We start from the raw sequence: 8,435 nt of genomic DNA on the forward strand, positions 1-8,435 counted from the left end.
ATTAAACACTTAAACACAGAGTCAAGATCAGAAATAAATCCTGATCTTGACTTTTTTTTGTGGCTGAAATATGTGTGGTACAGAACATTACATAACTCCTTTTAAAACATTTATTTTTCTTGCATTCTATTCCTGCAAGGACAGACACGTCACATTGTTTGGCCTCGGTGACGGTATGTGCTCCACTGAGTGCCGTTCTTGTCATTGTGGTTGTGTGGCCTTGTCAGCCTGCTGACGTTCAGTCCTCACATCGGCAGCAGCACTCTGCTGGACACTCCATGGCAGGAAGGGACATCAGGCTTTCAGACTGAATGACAGAGCAAGATATTCAGTGTCTGGTAATGGGAACAAATGTAGGACAAATGTGGCAACGGCTGCTGTAGACCTGAATAAATGTACTGGTGGGGCTGGTGGACCGATCTGGGGACTGTGGGCCTGTGGGCGACTAAAGCAAGTGTTTGTGGGAGCTTTCCTTTGCACTGCTCAGTAACAAGGCCATAGAAGCCCCAAAGGGACCAATTTCTGTGTGTTCTGTGGGCCATGGCATGTCTGTGTTTAGTTGAAGAGGATGAGGAGAAAGTGGGGAAAGGCATCAAGATTAGAGTAAATGGTTTAAGTGTTAACACGTGAACACCTGACACTATTTTTCTCCAGCTACAGGCTTACAAAGATCAATGCGCTTTTTCTCACTTTTCTGGAACATTTGTTACCTTTCAGCAGAACAGAAGAGCCTCTCTGGAGGACAATGAGTTTGAAGAAAAGAAGAAATCCGCTGGAGTGATTTCACCTAATTCCCATCCAGTCGACGGATGCACAGTTCATATAAAGCATGGCCTCACACAGACAAAAAAGCATGCTGCTTTCTGCCCTTTGGACAGAGGTGGACATGATTTCCAACCCTCACCTGGTGAGAGGAGCAACAGAAAACTTCTCATTACTGAAGAGGGCGAATGTGACCCCGAGCCACACTCCTCATTCTCTTTTTATTCCCACCGCTGCCTCTGAATATATCAGGGAGGAGGGGAGATGTTAGATGCTGCAGGGGTCTCACAAACAGGATGTGATCAGCAAGTCAGAAAGCTCCAGTTGTTTCTACACAGTCAGGTGGAGCGTTGGTACACCAACCGAACGTCCTCAGGTCAGAAGCAGCTCGCACATGTGAGAAAACTCCTGCAGTCAGACACACAGGTCAGTGTTCCCTGCATTTGTGAGTCACAATGAGGAATGGAATATAAAAATAATGTGAATGTAAATAAACAATAGCTTCAAAAACTTCTCCAAATGCATCTCATAGTAGCTCCGTAAAGATCATACAGATTATCCATAGGTATCTTTAGCAAAATTTAACACAGATGTTTGAACTCTTCATTGTGATATTAGTAAAATATTTGTATTTACAATATTTATAAATGTAGCTGAGCTTTGACCCTGACCCTCTTAGCAGTCACCGTTAGCTAAGCTGTCTTTTATGACATGACACAGTTCTCCTTCAGTTCAGTTCTAAATCTATTTATCTATAAACCATCTGCTGGATACCCTGAGCAAATGATCACACAAAAGAACAACCCTGCAGAGTGAAAGTAAAAACACAGTAACCTTTATCCAGGCCAACAGCAGAAGGGCTTCACCTAAACCTTTCAATTCATAACCACCTGGGGACCTCACATGTTCTCGACTGTGGCACAACAGGAGAAAAGTCAAAGCGTCTGTAAATTTATCAAGAATCTTCCTTTGGAGAGTCTGAATCGGAGAGAAAGTGTTGGACAAGCAGGCAACGAGTCTTATCCACTTTCAGGGCTCCAGCCATCTGGGTGAAACTTTTGGAGAGAGTCCTCCTCTTGCTTCTGTAATTCTCACATGAAAGTGTGTTCTACTTCTAGTCAGAAAGTACTTTGTACTTTGTAACACGGCAGGTGAACAAGGCACAGACATGAGTGTTGAGTGTTTTTTCTATGTGGTGAGTCAGACTCTCCTGTGGACTTTCATCATCAAGAGCTGCACATTTAAGTGCAAATGCATTGTATTTGCCGACATGTATTCCCCCAGTGATTTTATTCATGGAAAATCGATTCCTCTGAGGGTTTGTGATGGCTGTTGTTAGTGCTCACTTTCTGAGTTATTCATAGGCACACAGGAGAGCACAGTGTTCTAATCAAAAAAAAGAAAAAAGAAGAAAAAAAAATAGAAAAAAAACAGTTTGCAGTCACCTTCTAACTCACATGGACGTCTAATGCCAGGCCGACTCTCTGCTCCTCTCTGTCACTCCACACTCTGCCTCATCTTCTCTCGTGGTAATGGCTGAAGCCGAAGGCACCAATCAGTAAGTGACCTCAACAATTAATGTGAATAGTCTAACCTTTCATTTAAGCTTCTGTGAGAAATCACTGTGACTTCATAACCCAGGCCATCAATAAACACTGAACTCAGAGGCCATTTCTGCAAAGGTTAATCAGTGTAGACCTCCTGTCTCAATTCTCTGCAGTTTCAATAATGATCCTGTCTGACACCACGTTTTCTCCTGCGTTGAACATGTTACTGCTTCTCCATCTGTGTTTTCATTCAACTTTATATCAACATTCATATATAATACCCCCCCCTACAAGCTCATTGATTTTGCCAGACATGAGGTTAAATTAATCTGAATGGATCAAAGATATTCCTTTAATGAGGCTACGAGGGACCAGAGGAGCTGACTGACATCCGTGACGTTCTCCACACTGCTGTTCCACTCAAGAGATCAAGAAGCAGATTAACTCTTCACTCTCACTAGTTAGAATTCCTGTATTTTATATCACTTGATTAAGACAATGTCACATACTAAATATGGCTCCTGCTATGTAGCTACTGCCTTTAAAACCCTCTAAGTCAAATGTGTCAAACTCAAGGCCTACGGGCCAGATTTGGCCACTCAAATCATTTTAAGTGACCTTTGAGAAAACTGTAACATCAGAAGAGTCTGACTTTTGTTTGGCAGTCATAACGAAGGGCAAAAAGTTCTCACAATGCAAAGCAAATGAAGCACAATCCAGTGTATGGTGTACAACCAGTGAAACCAAGCGTCTTTTGCATATTGCGCAGCGTGACAAATATTTAATCTACACGCTCGCCAACAAGTTGTTGTTGTTGATTTAACGAAGTATGTCAGAATGATGGGACAAGACTTTTATGGGAGATGGTAACGTAACCACAAAAGACCATCGGTTGAGGACCCCCTGTATTCATGTTCTGACCCTCTCATTGGTTATGTATGCCACGTGTGGCCCCCTGTAGGTTGGCTTGCAGGTGTTTGTTTTGTAAAATGCTTTATCACCCATGACTATGGCAGGTTATTTGTTGTAGATTCTTGAATTTGCTGATTCTTGTATTGACATTTCCAATGATATTTGTTGTCATTTACTATAACATTTCCAAAGTATATTTAAATATGCATTCTACCCTAAAGTTTTTTTTTGTTGTTGTTGTTTTTGTTTTTGTTAGAGCACAGAGCATTGTAAATTATTCACAGACTGACTAAAAATATAACTGTGGGTGAATGCAGATGTTTATCAATACCTTATGGTGCAGTTATATTAATAGTCTTATTACAACAGGCCCTTTGAGGGCAACCATAATGTTAATGTGGCCCTTAAGGAAAATGAGTGTGACTCACAGCTCTGACAACTAGCTGTTTAATTTATCTGCTTTTTTGGTTTTGAGTTTGAATTTTTTTTTTTTTTTTTTCGCAGAGGTTGGAGCAAATATACAGCCATCTGATATTGATATGTGATATATGATATGATCAGACCTGGACCTCTTAATCCCAGAAATTGGAGGATCATGTTTAGTGGTGTTGTCACTGTGTCATAATCTCTGCAAAAGTTGACAAGGCTCTAAACTGAGGATAAAATGTTTCAGTCTACATTGTTTTAGATTTTATGCTTTTAGTATTAGAGCCCAAAAGACATACACAATTATTTTTAAATGAAGATAGTAAATGGAAATGGCCAGTTCCTCTTTAAATTAGTAAATTTTTGTTTATTTTACTGCTACGCAGTATCAAAGGATCCACGGATCAGTACCAGTCTGCTCTACGGGACATGTTGGAAATAGAAGAAAGAAGTTGACAAGTTGACACAGGTGAAGATTAAAATATAATTAATACTTTAGAAATAAACCATGTGGACATTTTAATGTAGAAAGAACTTTTTTTCAGATTGTTTAACAAAGCTTACTTTCCATTAATAAAAAGAGACAAACACATCAGTGGGTTGTCCACCACACTGAGAGTATAACAGCTATTTATTGTGCTGTGTTTCGGTGAAGTTCCCTCAGGCCCTGGTTTTGGGGGTAATTTACAGCTTCTGTGAAGGAAACACTAACATGCAGGCACAGAAGCTGATCATTATTCATCTCTCTGTGGCTTCTCACACTCATCCCCACAGATTGGAGATACAGATACAGCCTGCTTCATTTTGCTGAGCTTTCAAATTAAGTGGAGCAAAGCAGACGTATTAATCCTCTCAAAACAACGTGTGTTTTTTTTCTCTCTTTTCTCTGTGGTAGAAATAAAATGACAAGACAATTTTCCACCCCACTGGATTGGTACCGCAGTGATGGAGGAAGCAGACGGTGAGGTGATTAGACTTTTCCCCCCTCTGTGGTTCCAGGTTGGGGGCAGCAGCAGCAGCAGCAGCAGCATTGCATGCGAGAACACACAGTGCACCATCTGATTAGCTGAAGTCAGAAGAGGAACAGGGAACAACTGTGAGGAGACTTCCAAGCACTTAGCAGATCTAAAGACAGTTTAGCTATTTGATTAAAATAGATTTAATTCACACGTTGGAGAAGAGAGTGCAGCCGTTCATGAACAGTTATTATGGGCTAACCTGGCCCACGTGACTTTTCAGCTCATTACGTTTACTATTTTCAGCTTCTTTCACTCTCAATGTCAAGTTCATTAGACATTTTATTCTAGAACAACCTAATGCCTATAGTACACAGTACACAAAGTACCAGCATCATGTACTGTATGGGTGAAAGAAGAATGTAGAGAGCACACAAGGTACAGATTCATATTGTGTTCGACTATGAATGTTTATGTCATTGAGGGAAATATAGGGAAATCATTGCTTATCAACAAGAGCATGTGCAGATAGTTCCTCACCCTTTCAGCAGGGTAGTATTTTTAGTAGCCTATAGGCCTTGAGTTCCATGTGTCCAAGGCCCAGATTTGAACCAACAACAATGGTGACAAAAAACACTCTTCCACTGTGTTTCCCTGCGATAGAATGTGTGGCTGTTCACCCCAGGACAATTTTGTAACATATTTGAATTATTATAAAATTTAAATCCTTATATTTGAAAATGATATAGAAAAGAATCACTTTTGGATTGGCTTATTTTTTAATTTTTAAATCAGGTTTACCCAACTATTATTTAGGAACTGTGTGGTATCAGACTGGGAGCCTTCTGGTGGAAGACAGTCCTGTCAGTCTAGCCCCAACTTAACAAAATATAATGTATAAATATATTGTATATTACATAGTTTCCCCTATGCCATTGACTGGGCTACTGCTTCAGAGATGTATTTATAAACCATATATTAAACAAACAAGGGTGAAGGAGGACAACGAGTTTATGAAGCCGATTGCTTCATAAACTCATTAGGACTGTTGAACAGCTGCTAGCATTGGATTAAGTGTCCTTTCCTTTTGTAGAAGAGAGTGTGTTTAGCATTCTGTACCTCTGCATGTCTGCAGTTTTCCTGTAGGTGTGTGAACAGCAGGGTGACATGAAGCAGAGATGCATTTTCTTGATTTAAGCCTGTGTTTACCACAGCAGTATTATCTCCTCAAATGTAGTCATTGTGTTTATTCTCCCAAGGACAAGATCCTCCTGTCCTCTTCTGCTCCTCCTCCTCTTCTTCCTCATACCCGGCCTTTTCTTACGCCTCCTCGGTTATAAGCAATCTTGAGATTTTTTTATGTTCCTCATCCCACAGTTTGATTATTACCAAGCAGAGGATTCTGTAAAAGGTAAACACATCTTGTTTCTGGAACGAGCCTGCACAGCATCACGACATGAAACACTGTTTTCATCCACTCTACCTGGCTTTTACACAACAGTGACAAAGAAACAACAACGTCATTCCTAGCTATCTATCTGTGGTTACAAAGGGTATTAATAGCATTATTTATACCTTAACTAAAAACGTTCTATACAAGTCTACATGTTTTTCTTGTAAACAGGGTTACACAAAATATAAATAAAGACTGTCTCTTTTTATATGGTTAAATTAGTAAATACTGCTCGCTATTTTGATTTTTTTTAACTTCTTGTTTATTGATTTATTTTTATGACTAAATAGGTTCACTTATTTTATAAATGTTTAAATTTGAAAGATATTGTATTTACTTTTATTGACCAATAATTATTATGTATTTACTTTTACACTTACCTTTTAGTTAAATTTAATACATTTTTATTTTATTTAAATGTAAAATAATTGTAAACTGTTTATTAAGATTTTTTTATGTTGCAATATTTATATTCTTCAAATTAATATTTTATTACTTAGGTCAATGTAAAGCCATTGGCACTTTAAGAAAGTGCAGCTGAGGGTCTTACTGAGGAGTGATGTCAGCAATGCTGTGAGGCAGTGACCATAGGTGGGTGAATAGGGCCGAAGCCAGAGACGTCACATCAAATCAGATCAGAGCTGTGGTATTACCAAACCTTAATGGAGATTAAAAGCCCTCAACGTCAGCACTGTACAGCTGCAGCCAGCCTGGAGTTCAAGTCACTGTTCCACATCTGCCCATCAAATACAGCGCCACATCAAGGCTGTGCACTGAAACGGTGCAGTATTCCCCATGTAAGGGGCACTGAGGTGCATTCAGATGAGGAGTTCAAAGTGAGTGCGTGGTTTAACATACTGTAGTGGTATACACAAATGTAATAAAAACTAAAGTTTATGTTTATTTACTGCAGCAGTTCATGTTCATCATTGCACCCACTACTGTGGAATCCCTCATAATTAACACATTGTTAAACAACTGCAAGTGCTGAAATACATAAGCTTTTTATCTTCCTGGTAAATCATTATAGCCAATACGATTAGGACTATGTACTTAAATGCTAGTGTTAATAAAACACAACAAGCTTTTGTTAATTAGCATTAACATTGTGTCTTGTCCTCTCTTTTACAAAGGTGAAGCTGTCTGATGATGAGCCATGTTCCTGAAGAGTAAAATCCTGGTCTTGGCTTTAGTGAAATCGTTTATCTATAACTAACACTGCAGATGATATTCTGCACAAATCCACTGGACCTGTGGCTCCATAACATTGAATTTACAGAATTTAGCATTGATTAGGGTATTATTTCAACATAAACTTGGGGATTTGCTGTCAATCACATGTGATTATGAGAGTGTTTTCACTGCAGGAAGCATTCGATGACTAATCAGAATAATGACTTTAATGAGTCCTCTTTCAAAACCACACTACTGAACACCAGGGGGCATCTCAGCTTCTTGTGTGGTCTTGTTTTATTCAGTCTGACAACATGAGAGTGGGCTGGAATCCAGACGTGCCAGAAAGGCTCTGTGACAACAGAATCTATCTAAACATTTTTTTGCTCAAAAGTGCAGGGAAGGCAGGGTGTAGATGGTGGATGTAGTTTGCCACCAGATGCTTCTTCAAATAAATTTCCACTCATTATGTTACATAAACATCATCCCTCAAGAAATGTCATCCCTAATGCATCATCTCTGTGATCCTGGCTTCCTTTTTCACTGCAGGATTTATGTCGGCAGTGGTGGAAATTATTAATGAGAGCTGTGAAAGTATTTGTTTGGAAACTCACAAAGACCAACAGAATCAGATTAAGCTCCAGGGGATCAGAGTGGCCACCAGCAGATCATGGACTGGGAGATAACCTTTGCATTTGGTCAAAAGACTGAAATATTGTTGATACTGTACTTATTTCATAGTAATTCATATTAAAGTATGTTGTATCATCACCCTGTCTTCCACTAATGACCACGTAACGAGGGACTTGAATCACCTTTGACTAAATATATGAAGTAGTTGGAGTCCGCAAATCTGCAGTAGTAAAGAAGACAAGATTGATTTTGACATTAGCACCTACAACGTTTGTCCTTTACTGGAGTATAATTTACTCTCTACTCGTCTTCACTATAAATACTCAGCTGTAGGAGGGATGCAGTATCGGTAAAATCTGTAAGAATGTTCCATGGGAGACTGGATATTACTGGCTCTACGAAGCTGACCACTGTTGGCCAGATTAAAAGCAATTTAGCTTTTTTTTTTAAATCTGGATATGGTGGCAGCTTTTTGGGACTCGTGTGTGTACAGTCAGTCTCTAACCTGTTTCATCCAAGTTCCTGCTTCACCTGGTCTTTATTTAGTCATAGTTAGTGTGAGGATTCAGCGAT

General features: G+C 39.4%; 1 long non-coding RNA gene across 2 annotated transcripts in view; it reads left to right on the forward strand.

Moving 5' to 3' along the window:
* Positions 1-5,277, forward strand: part of LOC112487972 (uncharacterized) — a 91,803-nt gene extending 86,526 nt beyond the window's left edge. The window contains exons 3-4 of one of the 2 annotated variants that reach the window (XR_003051598.1): positions 4,034-4,116; positions 4,543-5,277. This is a non-coding gene — a long non-coding RNA (uncharacterized LOC112487972). Of the gene's footprint in view, positions 1-717; positions 2,620-4,033; positions 4,117-4,542 lie in introns of those variants that run through there. The other variant, XR_003051599.1, reaches the window with a different exon arrangement.
* Positions 5,278-8,435: the final 3,158 nt, after the last annotated feature.

The sequence above is a fragment of the Cynoglossus semilaevis genome, chromosome 13 (genome assembly GCF_000523025.1).
Source record: "Cynoglossus semilaevis isolate Cse_v1.0 chromosome 13, Cse_v1.0, whole genome shotgun sequence".
In the NCBI taxonomy this organism is placed as follows: Eukaryota; Metazoa; Chordata; class Actinopteri; order Pleuronectiformes; family Cynoglossidae; genus Cynoglossus; species Cynoglossus semilaevis.